Source organism: Apodemus sylvaticus, chromosome 2 (assembly GCF_947179515.1).
Source record: "Apodemus sylvaticus chromosome 2, mApoSyl1.1, whole genome shotgun sequence".
NCBI lineage: Eukaryota > Metazoa > Chordata > Mammalia > Rodentia > Muridae > Apodemus > Apodemus sylvaticus.
Genome location: NC_067473.1, coordinates 7,682,800 through 7,702,018, shown reverse-complemented (window position 1 = coordinate 7,702,018; position 19,219 = coordinate 7,682,800). Strand labels below are relative to the sequence as shown.

At 40.0% G+C, this 19,219-nt stretch overlaps 1 protein-coding gene across 1 annotated transcript in view; it reads right to left on the bottom strand.

Moving 5' to 3' along the window:
- The window catches only part of Reln (reelin), a 437,924-nt gene that overhangs the window by 308,671 nt on the left and 110,034 nt on the right, over positions 1 to 19,219 (bottom strand). The gene's annotated exons all lie outside the window — the stretch shown is intronic.

Sequence of the window (19,219 nt, the reverse complement as noted above, 5' to 3'; positions counted from 1 at the left end):
CTGCTATGAACATAGTAGAGCATGTATCCTTATTACATGGTGGGGAATCCTCTGGGTATATGCCCAGGAGTGGTATAGCAGGATCTTCTGGAAGTGAGGTGCCCAGTTTTCGGAGGAACCGCCAGACTGCTTTCCAGAGTGGTTGTACCAATTTGCAACCCCACCAGCAGTGGAGGAGTGTTCCTCTTTCTCCGCACCCTCTCCAACACCTGCTGTCTCCTGAATTTTTAATCTTAGCCATTCTGACTGGTGTAAGATGAAATCTTAGGGTTGTTTTGATTTGCATTTCCCTAATGACTAATGAAGTGGAGCATTTTTTAAGATGCTTCTCCGCCATCCGAAGTTCTTCATGTGAGAATTCTTTGTTTAACTCTGTACCCCATTTTTTAATAGGGTTGTTCGGTTTTCTGGAGTCTAACTTCTTGAGTTCTTTATATATATTGGATATTAGCCCTCTATCTGATGTAGGATTGGTGAAGATCTTTTCCCAATTTGTTGGTTGCCGATCTGTCCTCTTGACGGTGTCCTTTGCCTTACAGAAACTCTGTAACCTTATGAGGTCCCATTTGTCAATTCTTGCTCTTAGAGCATACGCCATTGGTGTTCTGTTCAGAAACTTTCTCCCTGTACCGATGTCCTCAAGGGTCTTCCCCAGTTTCTTTTCTATTAGCTTCAGAGTGTCTGGCTTTATGTGGAGGTCCTTGATCCATTTGGATTTGAGCTTAGTACAAGGAGACAAGGATGGATCAATTCGCATTCTTCTGCATGCTGACCTCCAGTTGAACCAGCACCATTTGTTGAAAAGGCTATCTTTTTTCCATTGGATGTTTTCAGCCTCTTTGTCGAGGATCAAGTGGCCATAGGTGTGTGGGTTCATTTCTGGATCTTCAATCCTGTTCCATTGATCCTCCTGCCTGTCACTGTACCAATACCATGCAGTTTTTAACACTATTGCTCTGTAGTATTGCTTGAGGTCAGGGATACTGATTCCCCCAGATTTTCTTTTGTTGCTGAGAATAGTTTTAGCTATCCTGGGTTTTTTGTTGTTCCAGATGAATTTGATAATTGCTCTTTCTAACTCTGTGAAGAATTGAGTTGGGATTTTGATGGGTATTGCATTGAATCTGTATAGTGCTTTAGGCAAAATGGCCATTTTAACTATATTGATTCTACCGATCCATGAGCATGGGAGGTTTTCCCATTTTTTGAGGTCTTCTTCCATTTCCTTCTTCAGAGTCTTGAAGTTCTTGCCATACAGATCTTTCGCATGTTTGGTAAGAGTCACCCCAAGATACTTTATACTGTTTGTGGCTATTGTGAAGGGGGTCATTTCCCTAATTTCTTTCTCAGCCTGCTTATCCTTTGAGTATAGGAAGGCCACTGATTTGCTTGAGTTGATTTTGTAACCTGCCACTTTGCTGAAGTTGTTTATCAGCTGTAGGAGCTCTCTAGTGGAGTTCTTTGGGTCACTTAGGTAGACGATCATGTCGTCTGCAAATAATGATAGTTTGACTTCCTCCTTTCCAATTTGTATCCCTTTGACCTCCTTATGTTGTCGAATTGCCCGAGCTAGTACCTCAAGTACAATATTGAAAAGATAAGGAGAAAGGGGGCAGCCTTGTCTGGTCCCTGATTTCAGTGGGATTGCTTCAAGTTTCTCTCCGTTTAGTTTGATGCTGGCTACCGGTTTGCTGTATATTGCTTTTACTATGTTTAGGTATGGGCCTTGAATTCCTGTTCTCTCCAAGACTTTAAGCATGAAAGGATGCTGAATTTTGTCAAATGCTTTTTCAGCATCCAATGAAATGACCATATGATTTTGTTCTTTGAGTTTGTTTATGTAGTGGATTGTATTGATGGATTTCCGTATATTGAACCAACCCTGCATTCCCGGGATAAAGCCTACTTGATCAGGAAAACAGAAACTAAACAAGGACACAATGAAACTAATTGAAGCTTTGGACCAATTAGATTTAACTGATATATATAGAACATTCTATCCTAAAACAAAAGAATATACCTTTTTTTCAGCACCTCATGGTACCTTCTCCAAAATCGACCATATAATTGGTCACAAGACAGACCTCAACAAATATAAAAAGATAGAACTAATCCCATGCCTCCTATCTGATCACTATGGAATAAAAGTGGTCTTCAATAGCAACAGAAACAACAGAAAACCCACAAACACGTGGAGATTGAACAATACTCTACTCAATGACACCTTGGTCAAGGAAGAAATAAAGAAAGAAATTAAAGACTTTTTAGAACACAATGAAAATGAAAACACAACATACCCAAATCTATGGGACACAATGAAAGCAGTGCTAAGAGGAAAACTCATAGCCCTGAGTGCCTCCAAAAAGAAAATGGAGAGAGCATACATTACCAACTTAATGACACACCTGAAAGCCCTAGAACAAAAAGAAGCTATTTCACCCAGGAGGAGTAGAAGGCAGGAAATCATCAAACTCAGGGCCGAAATCAATCAAGTAGAAACAAAGAGAACCATACAAAAAATCAACAAAACTAGGAGCTGGTTCTTTGAGAAAATCAACAAGATAGATAAACCCTTAGCCAGACTGACCAAAGGGCACAGAGAAAGTATCCAAATTAACAAACTTAGAAATGAAAAGGGAGACATAACAACGGAAACTGAGGAAATCCAAAAAATCATCAGATCCTACTACAAGAGCCTGTACTCAACACAACTGGAGAATCTGGAGGAAATGGACAATTTCCTTGACAGATACCAAATACCAAAATTAAATCAGGACCAACTAGACCATCTAAACAGTCCCATAAAGCCTAAAGAAATAGAAGGCACGGTGATATTTTATGAATATTTTTATTTTATACTAAGGCTCATTAAGCTAAGTGGCTTCCCATAAGATATGCAATTTTGCCTTTTTCCTTGATAGACGTAAATTGCTCATTTAAAACATCATTATCATGAAATGACCTATGAAAGCCATCACTAGAGCATGTGCTTTGCCTTTGTAGGTCTCTACTGATCACCAAATCCCCTCAGAGCAGGGAACACTAACAAGTCTGGATTTCTTGTAGCTTTCAGAGACATGGGAGACCACACAACACAGTAGACGGGAAGGTATGCTAGCACAGAGATACTCTGGGAAATGCATACAGTATCTGGACTTCTGCTGGGCTGTTTCAGAGATATCAGGGTTGCCTGGCAATGCGACCATTTTCATACTGGAAATCTTACAACCTGGGGTATAGTACCCCAGACCTAGGTCACTCTCAGGGGAACTGGTTTGACTTTTAGAATACAGCTTTGGAAAATTGGAGATAATGGTATTACTGTCTTAATGGTCATGTTTCGGAGTGGGTCTATGTTAGCGTCTTGGTTGGTATAAAAGCAGTTATGTTAACAGAAAGAAGGGTGTTGATCATTTCGTAGCGTGTGCCGTGTGCCAGCTTCTGTCTACCCATGTTTGGGAATATCCAGAGGGACATTGCTCTCAGATGGACTTGCCTAGTGCCATGTTCTGTGACCTTCTGTTCAATATAAGAATATTATGGCATATCCGCAGGTAAGTCAGCGCCTGCTGAGGTATTGGGGATGCCTCTCATCCCTTTTCACAGAGCTGTTCTCTTAATTTTTAACACAGATAAGAAATATGAACAACCAAGCAATAAGTAAAAACAACCTATTTAGAAAATAGACAAAATACCTGAAGAGATTTTGTACCAAAGAAAGTATATATGGTAAAGAAGGTACAAAACTATTCAACAATATACACTACTCCAAACTGCAAATTAAACAACATAGCAACTCTCTCTCTCTCTCTCTCTCTCTCTCTCTCTCTCTCTCTCTCTCTCTCTCTCTCTTTCTCTCTCTCTCTCTCTCTCTTTCAGAACAACCCAAATCCCAAACATAGACAATACCGCCTGCTGGTGCACATGTGCACTGAGTTCACAAAATTCTTCAGCTCCTTTGGAAGACAATTTTCTTATAAAACTAAAAATATTCTTACTATAACATATAGCAATAGTTATTCTTGCCATGCTCTGATGTGAGATGAAAACTTGCGTGTGCGTGTGCGTGTGTGCTTGTGTGCTTGTGTGTGTGCGTGCGCGCACACGCACACACATTTAAAGCAGATTTGCTAATAATTTTAACACTCAGAAGTAACTAGAAAGTCTTTCAGGAGAAGGATCAATAAATTAACTATGTTCTATCCAGGCAATAGAGCCTGATCTTGCTAAAATAGAAAAATAATGAACAAGCTATGTAAGGATCAAAAAAGCTGAAATACCTATAGTGCCATGCAGCAGTAGCCAATCTGAATGGCTACAGGATGCCTGATTCCAGCTAGATATCACACTTTACAAAGGGGAAACTAGAGAAGCAGGTCAAAGCTGATGCTCACTGGGGCCTGGTGAGGGCAAAAAGGCAGAACATGGGGTCTGAGGGTAGAGGGGCTACTCTACACAGCGCTGTAGTAATGGACTGCGGCCATTATGTAAATGCTCAGCCCGCATAGGACATAAAATACTCAGAGTAGCGCCTAATAGATGCTATGTGCTCTCGGTGGTAATGATGTGCCAACTGAAGGGTCATTGATCTTGACAAATGTGCCACTGTAGGACAGGATGTCAGCTATAGAGGTGGCTTTTTGCCTTTTTTTTTCAATGTGTAGAGGCAAGGGTTATACAGGTAACTTTTAAACTCAATTTTGCTGTGAATTCAAACTTGTCAAAAGAAACCAAACCCACATATTAGCTAAAAATCTAAAACATTGCCAGGAATAGGAACCTAAGTTTCAAAATTGTCTCACTTACTGAAATTGTAGTTTTGAGCAAATGCTTTATACTCAAATAAAAAGAAAGGAAATCCTGTGTTCCCTATATCTAAAATGTACTAAATTTGTTGTGAGACAGGAGAAACATGTCTGGTACTACAAATGCAGCCAAGCAGCCATGTTTTGGGAGCTCACAGTCCCTAGGGGTGAATTCACTACTACTTTGGTGAACAGACACAAAAATTTAGATTTCATATGTAAAACATGGGGTATTTAATTCTCATAAAAACCAACAAAGGCAACAACACACCATGATGCATCTCACTGGCTGTTCATGATAAATACTGATGTTCATCCTATCTCCCAGAGTAGTTTTATACAATAAAATCTTAAGGATTTCCCCACAAAACCTCTCAGTCCATTTACATCATCTATACCTGCGCATGTAAAGTGGCTACTCAAATATAACTTGATTAAAAGTAGAAATATTTGCTTTTATTTGCTCAAAACTACAGCTGTAATACATGAGAGAGTTTTGAGACTTGGTTTCCTATTCCTGGCCATGTTTCAGCTTTTTAGTTGCTATGTGTTTTTATTTAGGACAAGTTTAAATTCACAGAAAAATAAAAACGTTCAGTTCTTCAGTTGCACTCATCAGTGTGGACGAGGCAGCTGCAGGTTCGCCCTGCTTGGCCGCAGAGAACAGGCCGCTTCCTTCCAAAGCGGACATCCCCATCAGATGGCGGGTGCACAAAGACAAACTCTGCTTCTCTGGACGGACCTCTGATCTTATTTTAGCGTCAGCTCCAGCACTGTCGGCCTGTAAGTCCTTCCCGTACCCTTCCACACCCTACACCTCACACATCAAGTGGGTCTCTGCTGTGTTAACACAAATGATGCCCTCTAACTAAAATACAGCCTCCAGCTGTCTCTGCCATCTCACAAATCCTACGTCGGGATGTACTATCATCTTTTCAAGAAAACCCGATGCTCCTCTCCTGGTTTCTGCTGCGCCTTTTACTTAGTCCCAGAATAACAGAGGGCTTCTGGAATGTTCTGCTTCTTATCCTCCCCTGTATCTTAGGAAATCAGATATTCTTCTGGTACCTGCCACAGTATGCACAGTCAACTCTTCCTTTACTTAGTCAAAGAAGCTGAGGAGAAGGGCAGCCCTGTAGGAGGACCAGCAGTCTCAATCTGGACCCCTGAGATCTCTCAAACACTGGACCACCAAACAGGCAGCATGCACCAGCTGATATGAGGCCCCCAGCACACATACAGTAGAGGACTGCCAGGCCTGTGTTCAGTCAGAGATGATGCACCTAACCCTCAAGAGACAGGAGGCCCAGGGAATTTAGAGGTCAGGTGGGTGGGGGGTAGGGACATCCACAGGGAGACAGGGGGAGGGGAGGAGGTATGGGATGTGGAATAGTCAGAGGGTGTACAGGGGTGGAGGGAATAAAATATGGAGCGTAAAAAATAAATTAATTAATTAAAACAGTTCCAAAAGGTTTCTCATTTCTTGAGATTAAAAACAAATACACATTTTTTAATTAATTCATTTTCCCATTTACAACATTAACACTTCTATGCTTTGTTTTGTTGTGAGATATTTTCATTGCTAAACTGTTCTAGGTTTCATTACTTTTCTCTGGGATTTTACAATAGCGTCTTACAGGTTTCTGTGCCCCGTGTCTCTCCGTATTCTACCAAAATGAGTCCATGTCCTGCTGCCTTCCTGTCCGGGCTTCCCATCAGCCTCCACAGAATGCAGACCTCACCATCTCTCCTTAAGTTTAACACAATATGGCTTCCCATTCTTCCTAAATTGTCCATTGGGTCTGAGCTCTAAGTGCCAGTCACCACTCTTAGAAGTATATGCCCTCTCATCTTTAATAAACTAAGTCCTATGTCCTCTTCAAGGGCAGGGTCAATCTAGCTTGTTTAACACCAGGAGGGAAGTCACTGAGGTAGGGCTATACCAACCATGGCCTCACCCTCAAAGGCTTCCTATCCTATTCACAGCCTGAGTCCCATGTTTGGGTAGGTGTCCTTCCTACACGTCACAGAAGTCCACCTGTTCTTCCATGTTACACATGACTTTCTCCCCACATAGTCTATGAGAGTCTATCTTAATCTCTGTATTCAGGCAGACAGCACAATATATGACCTAGCACAGATATTCAAGAAGTATTTTCTATTTAAATAATAAACAACTTTAAAAACTATAAAGACTGTATAAATCTCAACATATTCATGTCTATTGATCAGAACAAGTCACAACTGATCTAAGAAATGGAAGAAACAGGCTAGTTTGCAAGGTAAAAATGATGTTATTGCTTCATTTCATTTTTTAAGCTGCATCTTAGACAAAATTCAAGCCAGAGAAACCACGAGGTTAGAGAGAAAATGAGGCTCGCAGGGAGATGAGATTCCCAGAGTGGACTCAAAAGTGGTGACTCAGGAATTGCCACTCCCCTCCTGGTCAAGCACAGAGCTGGGACCCAGTGTGTATAAATGACACATCTGCAAGTCAGTCTGGCCATGAAGGAAAACACTCCAGCGATAATCATGTGGGAAGGGAAATTAGTGGAACAGGCTAAGGTTTCAAACCTTTGCAATGCGATTCATGGTCAAGTCACTTCTCTTCCCTCAAAATTCCTCTTAGGGACTGAGTCAATGTCTAGGCCACATACTATCTTACTGAAAATTATAAGCTGCTGACATACATATATATGTCATATATATGGCTGACATATATGTACACACACACACACACCCTGTCCTGAGTAAATATGCTACAGAATGATATTCTTGTTATCCAGCTGTCTAGGACAGGAGTTCTCCAACCTGACTGTCCAGTGTTACATCTGAGTACAACCTGAGTACAGTGATTTTTTTTTAAAAAACTTACCCATCATTATTATTTGTAGCCAGTACTCAAAAATTATTATTACTATTACTAGTGTTGTTAAATAACAATGTAAATTCTATAACTATATAGTTATATGTTAAATTAGTGCATGTTATATAACTATACAGTGATTATAACATTAGTATTATCATTGTCATTAACATTATCGAAAAGTCTGAGGTTAGAGTTAAAACTATTCAAATTATCAAAATTTCAATATAATTTAAAAGTATCCAATGGAGTCTTACAGAATTGCCTTTGTAGTAATAATGTAAAATATCCTATATTTTTTGTCCATTACTCCAAAACTGACCTCACACATGTGTGCCAGACCCTTGTGTCTGTGCATGTGTGTGGTGGGGTCCGTATGATGCATATGAAGGCAAGAGGACAGCCTTGGGTATCATTCCTCCAAAGGCTGCCACATCCTCTGAGTGGAGCTAGACTAGCTAGAAAGCAAGCAGCAGGTTCCTCCGTATCTACCTCTCTAGCACTGTACAAAGCTACAACCATTAGAAATGTATTTGCCATGGATGGAGCTAGAGAACATCATACTAAGTGAGGTAACCCAGTCTCAAAAGGTGAATCATGGTATGCACTCACTAATAAGTGGATATTAACCTAGAAAACTGGAATACCCAAAACATAATCCACACATCAAATGAGGTACAAGAAGAAAGGAGGAGTGGCCCCTGGTTCTGGAAAGACTCAGTGAAGCAGTATTCGGCAAAACCAGAACGGGGAAGTGGGAAGGGGTGGGTGGGAGGACAGGGGAAGAGAAGGGGGCTTATGGGACTTTCTGGGAGTGGGGGGCTAGAAAAGGGGAAATCATTTGAAATGTAAATAAATTATATCAAATAAAAAAAATTAAAAAAAAAGAAATGTATTTGCCTAAATAGAAACCAGAAGGGAATAATCTGGTACTCACAGAAACCTATTCTGCACATAAAACAAATTACAGACACTACCCGAAATGACTTGAGTAAGGAAAGTGGAATAAACTAACCTTATAAATAAATTATCTAGAAAATAAGTATGTGCTAACTGGATGCTACTGATAAAAATGCACATTAAAACTATGAAAGCAATTCACATGTATAAATACAATAGTGAAAATGAATGTCAACAGAAACACTTCCTTTGACCTGGGACCATGATACTGATGTGTTATTCTTACCAATTGGGACACCAAGAAAATGAATAACAACAAAAATTTTGCTCATGGCAGTAAGCGACAGAGCCTGGATTCTAACCAGGGCATTCGGTGAGCCGCCAAGACGGCCGTACTGAGTCTTGATGGGAAAGTTACAGTTTCCCCTTTTCACATAAGCAGCAAGGACACGAAACAGTTCCCTCAACTTTGCACACACAGGTGTGTAGCCACTGTCAGTTTTGCCCCTGTCCAGCCTCATTCTGACGTCTGGGAAATGCTGGTCCTGAGCACTAAGACCTCCTTCAGCTCCAGTGTGTTCTGACCACTGTGTAAATAAACCAAAAGAAAAGAGGATGTTGCACGAACACAGACATCATGATCACGGTATACCCAGAAGATGACAGAAAGAAAATGATAGCAGTCAGCACAGCTTCCGTTGTCCCACGAGACACAGGTCACCGCAGCCACTACCATCTATCTCCTCAATGCCTGTATCACGACAGATGTGTAATTCCTGTATGTGACTTAGAATCGTAGTCTTAAGACATCTGAAATCTGACTACCCTACAGTAATAAATTTAATTTTACAGTTTTTCCATGCTACATGCAGGGAAACAAGACATGTTGAGTTTTAATCATACTTGTAGAAAGAAAAGAACTAAAATAGAAGGTTCTAATGAAGCTGTTTCTCAAGAAACAGGAGAAAATGAAGTGTACATGTGTGTTGTGCATTTACATTATGTCATGTACTTATAGTAAGGGCTTTTATGTTCACTATTGTGGCTATATGGAAACTGTCACACAAAACAGTTCACATAGAACTTCTTCCCTTCAGCAAATACTTTGAAGAGAACTTGGCTCTTAGCAGAAGTAAACCTGTGTGGGCCTCCTGATCTGACTTGGGACAAGGACACTAGTTTACCATACAAATTCTGAAGTTCTACAACGTGATGTAGCTGTTATGATTTTTTCCATGTCATTAAAACTCTTTCCTTTTGGATGTTTTATATACATATCTGAAAAATGCAAAATTCACAGACTATGCATAATTTCCATTAATAAGCCCATCCCTTTTATGAAGTCTGGTGTTTCAAGTTCATTGCCACACAAACAATTGGGCTACTAGTTTATTACCACCCAGTGTCTGTCTTCGGAGAGCTGTGGTCGGAGAGGAACCCAGAGCAGTTTCCTTTATCCATGCAAGGTTCATCTCTTGATGTCTTTAATTATTCTAAACTTGCCTCCATGATCCCTTTTTAAGGCAGTGACACACATTTCTATGCCTTCCGGGATGTCATTTTCCCTGACAAGTCTTCAGTTATTTTAAGTTTGTGACTAAACCTTGTATGAACCCATTTCCCTGAGGAATGCTTCTCTCTCTTTTGGTGCGCACACTGTGGGGGTCCTCAAAACTGTAACCAGGAGTTCTAAGACTCCCCCTGCCTAGAATAAAATGTCCATAGTCTCATAAGACACAGCTTACTCACTTCACTCCTAAAACCCACTCTGAAGACTTTGGTACCCAAAACGACAGTCTCGGGAGGAAATTAAATTCACATTAGGGTTCGTGGATCAAAAACATGGGTTACTGAAGTCTGTTTAGCTCATGATTTTCCATGGTTAGTATCAGAAACCAGGAACAGGTCCTGGTTTATTTTTTTTTTGCACATTTCAGAACTTGTGTGCATGTGTAGGATGAACCACAGAGCAGTTAAATCAATGCTTCAGAGTCTTACATGGAAACTGCAGCTGCCAATCAAACTGATAAGATGCTGAGAGTGTTATTTGCTATCTGGAAGATTTGAAGAACAGTTGTTAGAATGTTTTCTAGCAAGCTCAGAAAAGTTACTGCCTTATAACTACCTAAGACATGTAAGACTTGACTGTCTAAGGACATAAGCTGATCATTTCTACTTCTCTGTTTTCATCCTGTGCTCATTCTGTAAAAGGTTTTATTGGTTAATGAAACACAGTGTTCTGCAAACCTAGTTTGGGAAGTTGGTCCTACACTTTTAAAGAAAAGGAGAAAAAGTGAATTATGGAGTTCCCTTTTGTCATTCTATAACCTATCAATTCAAAGCTCATCCCTGGTTACTTACAGACTGGCTTGTCTGCAATATTTGCTGGCTCCCCATACGAAGCACTCCATCAAAGCCAGACAAGATTTCCTACACTGAAAAGTAATCAAAGAACTCCCTGAAAAGCCCCTTGCTGCCATGTACCGTGAAGTAGCAGGCAAAAGGGGAAGGTGGGCAGTTCACACGAAGACTCAGAGGTGTGCAGTGCACAATTATTTTCTAAAGCACTGAAGGCTTTTGCTTTCAGATTTCAGCCTAAGAAGTGAAAACATTATAATTCATAATAACACAATCCTGGAGTTGTATGGTGGTGGCGAGTGGGGAAGCACACTGCTTCCACATCCTTTATCAGTTATGTAAGCACAGCTTACCTTAGTCAACTTGGTCCTTTCCTTATTTATGACCATCACCAAGCTGAGTCTCTGCTCCGCTTAACGCTGCCAGTCCCAAACTGCCTTCTCTGTGTCTTCTGACATATAGTATTACCTTATTTTTACTGGAGAGGCAGTAGGGGGAAAGGCCAAACTGAGAACACCGACCCTGGAAGCAAGCTGCTCCTATATAGACCTGTGCTCCACCACCAAGGAACCATGGCTTCGTGAGAGAGTCACTCAGTTCTTCATCAAGAAAATGGCGAGGAGAGTAACAGGGTGGCTGTGACGTATGCTAGCTGTTCTTCTCATTTCCACCTTAGAGACTCGGGATCCGAGACACAGTGAACATCAGTGACTTGTCAATCACAGCGGGGCTGGTGATCAGTGTCTGAAGGTGGGTTTAGCTCTTACCTTACACTGTCTGTTGGTTTCCTTCTTGCATGGTCATTCCTATGGTAATGCCTCATTCTGAGACAGATCCCAATTCTGACAGCTTTAAGTCACAGTTGCTCCCCTGTGCAGCCAAACCAACCAGTGATACTTAGACGTTTTCAGCTGCTGAGCTTACAAATCAGACTCCTTTCCAAAGAGCAGGTGGAGCGTGCACTGTCTTTTCTGATGCCAAGCTGCTTCACCAAAGGACATCTCTGTTGTCTTCCTTCCTAACATCACACAAGCTCTCAACAGAATGGCTGTGTGCTGGTGGACAGCTAGGATATGCTGCCTGCCCAGCAGGCACTGCTCATATCAGGCAGAACATCACAGCAGCTACCTGTCCACAGTAACAGTTCCTCTTACTACCCGGGGTCAACGTATTCCTCTGACCTCATTTTGTGTCTGTCTGATTGAAGTTGCATTTCACCTAAGTAAGGAGTTGTATGTTATACTACAGGCCAATGAAATAATTAAAGAAAAGGTATTTTGAAATATAAACCCAAGGCAGCCAGGGGACTGAACAGAACCTCTATAAGGCCTTTTTAAGAGAGCAGCAGACTAGAGACTGCGGTGGAGCAACACCAACTCCAGGGAGCCTCCTTCAACCTGCCAAGTCTGCCCTCTTCACTATGAAAGGAATGCCCACCTGAGCCGCTTGGAGCTTACAGCAGTAATTACTATAGAGCATCTTTAGACCTTGGGACTTTCTCATTTCAAGAACAGAAAAGGGTGAGATCACAGAACAAATAGTAACAGCTAATTTACTTAATATGTAATGATACAAGATTCTTACTCTGTATTCTTTTTACAAAGACTAGGTCATTTGTTCATTAAAAACCCTGTTCCCATCTTCTAGACGCCCAGCCTGACGAGCTTTTCACATTAGTCTACTGTTTGATTGACTTTTATAGCACAGCCCTGCTACTTTTTGGTGGAGTGACCTTAAGAGAGTTATATAAACTGTCTGGGTCCTAGTAACATGGATAAGAAGATATAATCAATGAAATATAGAAGTGATTACATGAGACAATTCCCATATTTATATACCAAGTTTTATATAAAGTCACCAGGACAGTGTCCAAGAAAGGACAAAACTTTATCTACAGAACTGAAAACTATTTCAGTCTTTCTCTATTGGTCTCACATAAAATTATGGGCTGAAGATCAATCAAGTTAACATGGGCTAACATGGTAAGTTAGAGGCAGTATAACTCTTGATGCATCCCAAAGGCTCTGCAGGTAGAAGCAGGATTCGATTATCTTAACTGCGTCTTCATACTGGCAGTGTCTCTAACTTTAAATAACCTATAACTGTTGCCACATTGGAATAGTGCCTTTGTTAAAACAAATAATCCCAGTGTTCTATCAGTAAACACCCAGAGTTTCCAAGGCACAGAGACTCCTCCAATGCCTGTGAAAGGTTGTGTCATTAACACTGTCTTCTGTGCATTAGTACCATCTCTCAAGAAGCTTTCTAAAACAGTCTTTTCTGAGTCCCTTTGAAAGTTCATATAAAATATAATGTTATCTAAACAAAGTTCTGGGTACGCTCTGCTGCTGTTATCATTTATGAATCACAGAATTCAATCTAATTGAAAGAATCATATAAGCCACATACAGCTGCTTTGGAAGGGTCAAATAAACCTGAATGCAAGAGAATGCAAATGCTATGTCACCTCCAAGAGGCTTTCTTTCAGAAATGCATCTACTCTTTGCCTAACAGGTAATTGTTTTCCCCCACTGAGTATGTGTTATGAATTCTCCTGCCCACAAAATCTATTAGACTCACATACAATTTCATATAAAATTATAAGAACATAATATATTTGTGAGATAAGTGACTTCTGAGAAAATATTAGAACTTATATCACACACTATCAAGGTAATGGAATGGTAGGCGCTGTCCATGGTTCTGTAGCTCATTCCTGCTGGGTACCTGCCTTTACTCAAGGCATTTTGCTCAATTAATATGTTCTTTACATTTTCTATCCCTTTGCTGTTGCAACCACTCATCAATAGCATCTGAGCAGAGGAACTGCTAGAGTGGTTGTACCAGCTTGCAATCCCACCAACAATGGAGGAGTGTTCCTTTTTCTCCACAAAAAAGCAGGTACTTCCCAGCACCTGCTGCCTCCAGAGTTTTTATCTTAGCCATTCTGACTGGTGTGAGGTAGAATCCCAGAGTTATTTTAATTTGCATTTCCCTGATGATTAAGGATGTTGACCATTTCTTTAGGTGCTTCTCAGCCATTCGGTATTCCTCAGTTGAGAATTCTTTGTTGAGCTCTGTACCCCATTTTGCTAATACGGTTATTTGGGTCTCAGGAGTCTAATTTCTTGAGTTCTTTATATATATTGGATATTAGCCCTCTATCAGATGTAGGATTGATGAAGATCTTTCCCCAATCTGTTGGTTGTCGTTTTGTCCTATTGACAGTGTCCTTTGCCTTACAGAAGCTTTGCAATTTTATGAGGTCCCATTAGAAATCAGTCTGGCAGTTTCTCAGAAAATAAGAGCAACCATATCAACCAACAGTACCCCTAGAAATCCCAGGGAACAAGCCACGAACCATACATAGAGGGACCCATGGTTCTAGCCGCATATGTAGCAGAGGATGGCCTTGTCGGACATCAATGGGAGGAGAGGCCCTTAGTCTTGTAAAGGCTCGATGCTACAGTGTAGGGGAAAGTCAGGGCGGGGAGGCAGGAGTGGGTGGATGGGTGAGGGAAACACCCTCATAGAAGCAGGGGGAAGGGTGGGATGGGACTTTAGGGGAGAACAGGAAAGGGGATTACATTTGAAATGCAAAAAATGAAAATATCCAATAAAAAATAGAAGAATCTGAGCAGAAGTACAATGTACTATTTCCTAGATGAAGCAATGAGAGAAGACAGGCAACTTCTATGCTCTTTTCTTCTCTTGATTTTAAGGCAATGCTGAGCCACGCTTGAAAACAGACTCTACTGCAGAGGATCAGCACAGGCAATAACCTAGTACCATCTCGTTCACGTGGCCTTCAAGCCAAGATACGATTCAGGCTGATATGTTCCAACAGCAATGTCAGACTTATCTGGCTACAGCGTCATTTAATATAAATCCTACCACGGTTCATTCCCTTGCTGTGTTAGCTCTTAAGACAAATGCTTTGTTCTGACTGATTTTAACCATCCCTCAGATCCTTATATGGTAAGTGAAGAGCTAAACTCCGTAGTCTGTTTTTATTTTCTTCACAATGCTATGCATTTTCAGAAAGACCTGCCTACTTAAGAATAGTCAAATCAACACTGTAACAGGGATAGACTGCTCAGAAGTAATCAGCAACAAGATTCTAAAGCCAAACATCCTGGATTTGCATTTCTGTTCTATAACACCATGTCTTTGCTAAATTATATGGTAATTATGTGTTTCAGGAAACGATGTTAAGTACTACTATCTGCTTAACTGGGTTGCAAAGTTAACATATATAAAGTGTTTAGAACAATGCCCAGCATGCAGTAAATGCTACATAAATGTTAGATGATTATTACATCATTAAAAATTCTTCTCAGGGACCCATTTCTATCAATTTCCTAATGACTTATGAAATCTGGGTTTTTTTTTTTTTTTTTTTTTTTTTTTTTTGGTGAAGGCATTCATTCAGTGCCTCATATTTTTTTTCATATAGAATTATGGATACATTGAAGAATATTAGATTAACAAATTAAACCACACACAATATTAAGAAGTATAGCTTAAAATATGTATTGTAATATAATTTACTGTAAGAACTTATTATCAGGCATCGTGGCAGCAGATTATGAACCTGAAGTAAGAATTAGTGGGGCTGGCGATGTAGTCAGTGGTTGAGCACTTGACGTCATGGACAGGTAGCCCTGGATTCAGTCCCAGAACTGAGCAAGGAAGCGGTAACAATGAATGAAGATTTATGAAAAAAGTATTCCATTCATTTTTTGGTATTTTCACGTTTTCCAGACCCATAATATCTAAGTATTTCCTGAGTGAGACAGTCCTACCTTAAGGAAAAAATACTTTTCCCATGAAAAACACTTTTCACCATATTCATTTACATTTTATTAGAAATTCATGTTTTACTAAGTCAATAATTAGAATACTGTATTTCAAAAATATTTTTTCCTTTGAATCTAAGTGATTACAAATATATTCTTAGTTTTTAGATTTAAGATAGATTAGAGAATCAGGAATGAAGCATATATCTTTTAAAAACTGTAGAACTCTATAAACTGAATTACACAAAGAATAATATTAAACTGCTTTTGGTATTATTTGAACATATAGTCACCTAAAACCTGCAGTGCTAGTTATTTTTTTCCATACATCCCAACTGCAGATTCCCCTCCCTTTACTACTCCCGGTCTTGCCCCCCACCTCCCATTGGAAGCCAGATGATCCAGACTCCTCAATTTTTTATAGGCAAATTATTTGTTAGATTTAATTTGTCTCCCCTCAATCTTTCATTTTAAGTTTTTTTAATTCTGTACTCTATACAATTAGAAATGATCAGATCTATTCTTATTTTCTCATTCTCACTCCTCCTGTGTTCTGTACAATGGCTCCCTCCTGACGTCATGCTTTCTAATAACCTACTTAACCCACTAAGCCTAGTCAGTACTGCCTACCCAAATGTGCACAGGAGCATGGAAAAACTGTCAGTCATTAAATCCTATTAAAAAAGAATGGTTCTTCTTCCCACCTAAGCTATCCACTGATAACAACTACTCTGTAATTGGCAGGGCCTGGAGATCACCCACTCTCTGTCAAACTTTTGGCTGGCATGATCTTGTGTAGGTCTTGTGCAGGTAACCACAGACACTACAGTTCTTAATTGCAACAGTTATGTCATGTCATGTCATGTCATGTCATGAAAAGGCCAGTTTCTTTTAATAATGACTGGGTTTTGAAGCTTATTTCTCACTCAGTTCTTTGCATTAATCCAATTGATCATTTTTTTTATAACATGGCTTATTTTAAGCTTTTCAGTATTTTATCTTTAATATGACTGTATAACCATACACCACACCTTTTTTGTTATTGGTAAAGCGTGGCGACTTTAATGAGAAGGGCAGCCATAGACTCAAATGCTTGAGGAGTTGATCCTTAGCTGATATAACCGTTTGCGAATTATTTGGAGGCATGGCCTTGTTAGAGGAGGCGTGTCATTGGGGGTGGGTGGGCTTTGAGGTGTCAAAAGTACTTGTCACTCCCAGTTAGCACTCCCTAACTTTTCCCTGTGCATAAGGATGCAAGGTCATAGCTATTGCCCAAGCTCCATGCCTGCCTGCACGCTGCCATGATCCCTATGTTGATAGCCTGGCCTCATCCTTTCTAAGCCCAATAAACACTTCCAGGAGTTGCTGGGCTCATTGTGTTTGTCACAGCCATTGAGAAGTAACTAAGACATAAAGTTAATATAATTTCTACATATACTTTGAGAAAAGTAAGTGTAGGCATAGGTTTGGAATTACTTTACAGTATGCAATTGAGGAGACAATCACCCCCTTTTTAAAAGAGTTATTCATCATCCTTTATGGTTGGAAATAAAGTATTAGAATTTTTAATTTTTAATATCAAATTTGTAAGTATTTTGTTAGAATATTAGTATATATAATTTGCAAAGCAAAAATTAACAAGTACATGCTCTGAACACCTAATACATTTAGCTTTATCTGTCAGTTTAGAAAATCAAAATAAAACACAATTTTACAAGCATCACAAGGAAGTAATAATAAAAACAAACAGAACCTGCTAAGCTCTTTGAAAAGAAATGTTACTAGTAGAGGAACACAGCTAAGGAAAAAACCATGGTTATTGCCACCTGAGGGTGTTCAGCAGGCCAGAGATGAACTAAGGGATTAAGAGATTCCATGACACAATTGTCAGGTCCTTAATTTATCCCCCAGGGTCAGTAAGGAGACAGCAAGAATAACCGTGATAGCCTGAGAATGAAAGGCTTTGTTGGCTCTACACTGTACCTGTCCAGGGAATGTCAGAGACCGTGTCAGGTGTCTGGCCAAGCGACTTTTAGGTTGGTCTGGCCTGGATAGAGTGCTGAGTTTCTGACAATAAGTATTAATAATGTCTTAGGTGACTTGAGACAATGGGAGGATAGTTATCGAAAAGGCAAAAACATCATGAAAGAATTGGAAACTATTTCGTGAGTTCCATAAACTATTAGATGAAATTTGAGACGCTTTGAAAAAAAAAGGAGCAGGATTCTCTCAACAGATAAGATGGCATCAAGGTTGACGTCTGGCTGGCTAGCATATGTACATGCAGGACATATTCTCACATGTATGTGTACTAGTAGGCACACAGATTTTCATACAGGAAGAAGTTCTTGTGCCTACAAACATCATAGTGAGAATCACTTTAATTGGTGATTTGGAAGCTTGATTAGCTTTGTTACCCCTTCTGTGCAACAATTATTGATTAGAAAAATGCTTAGACTTATATTATGGTATATATGTATATGATATATGATACATGTATATATCATATATGCCATATATGATATATACATATATTTATACTTGTAGTGGCTATTCCTGGTTGTCAACTTGACTATATCTGGAATGAACTACAATCAAGAATTGGAAGGCTTACCTATGATCCTAATCTTGAGGCTCAGATATATAAGTTTCTGATCTGGATCTTGGCATGAAGATCTTGAAGCATAGTGGCTATGAATTCCAGAAGATTAAGATATAAGGGCATTGGAAGAAGGAAGACTCACTCATTTTTCCTCGCCTGCTTGCCTCGTGGGACTGAGCAACTGCTAGATCCTTGGACTTCCATCCACAGCTGCTGATGACCATTGTTGGGGAGTTGGACTATAGACTGTATCATCAACAAATTCCCTAACTATATAGAGACTGACGGTATGTTGTGTGACTCTAGAGAACTCAGACTAATACAATACTAATGTGTGTGTTTGTCTTATAATTATGTACAAGAGGTTGACTTTCTAAAATTTAAACGTGTAGCTAGGAGAAACCACTATTTAAGTTATATTTAAATGTAGATTTTTTTTTTTACCTAAAGGGAAAGAGAAACAGTCCATAGAGGGTCTGTATAAGTAGCTTACTCATGCCATCCAACTTTTAAAGAAAGTTAAAATTACCTTTTAAATAGATTGTCTCTTTTTCTTTATCCAGTGGTCAGGCATGTAAAAACAGCCTCACTGGAGTGTGTAGGGATCTGCAAACACACTCAATTCCAATAGTAGAGAATGGGACCTGCAGAGCACTGGGAATTTAGCTCCTAGTTGGTGGAGCTGTTCTCAGAGGCTGAGTGTGTCGCCACACGGCTAGTCCGTACCTGTGGCACAGGTAGGAAGTGTGGCCACATTGCTGGGGCACTGAGTGGATATTTATGGCTGATGTCAAGAGTTCCTTAGAGAACCCATGAGCAGAGCACTAAACACCTCCCCTATCAGGCAGATCCAGGGATGGTAAACAGGCTTTGAAGTACACAAGAGGGA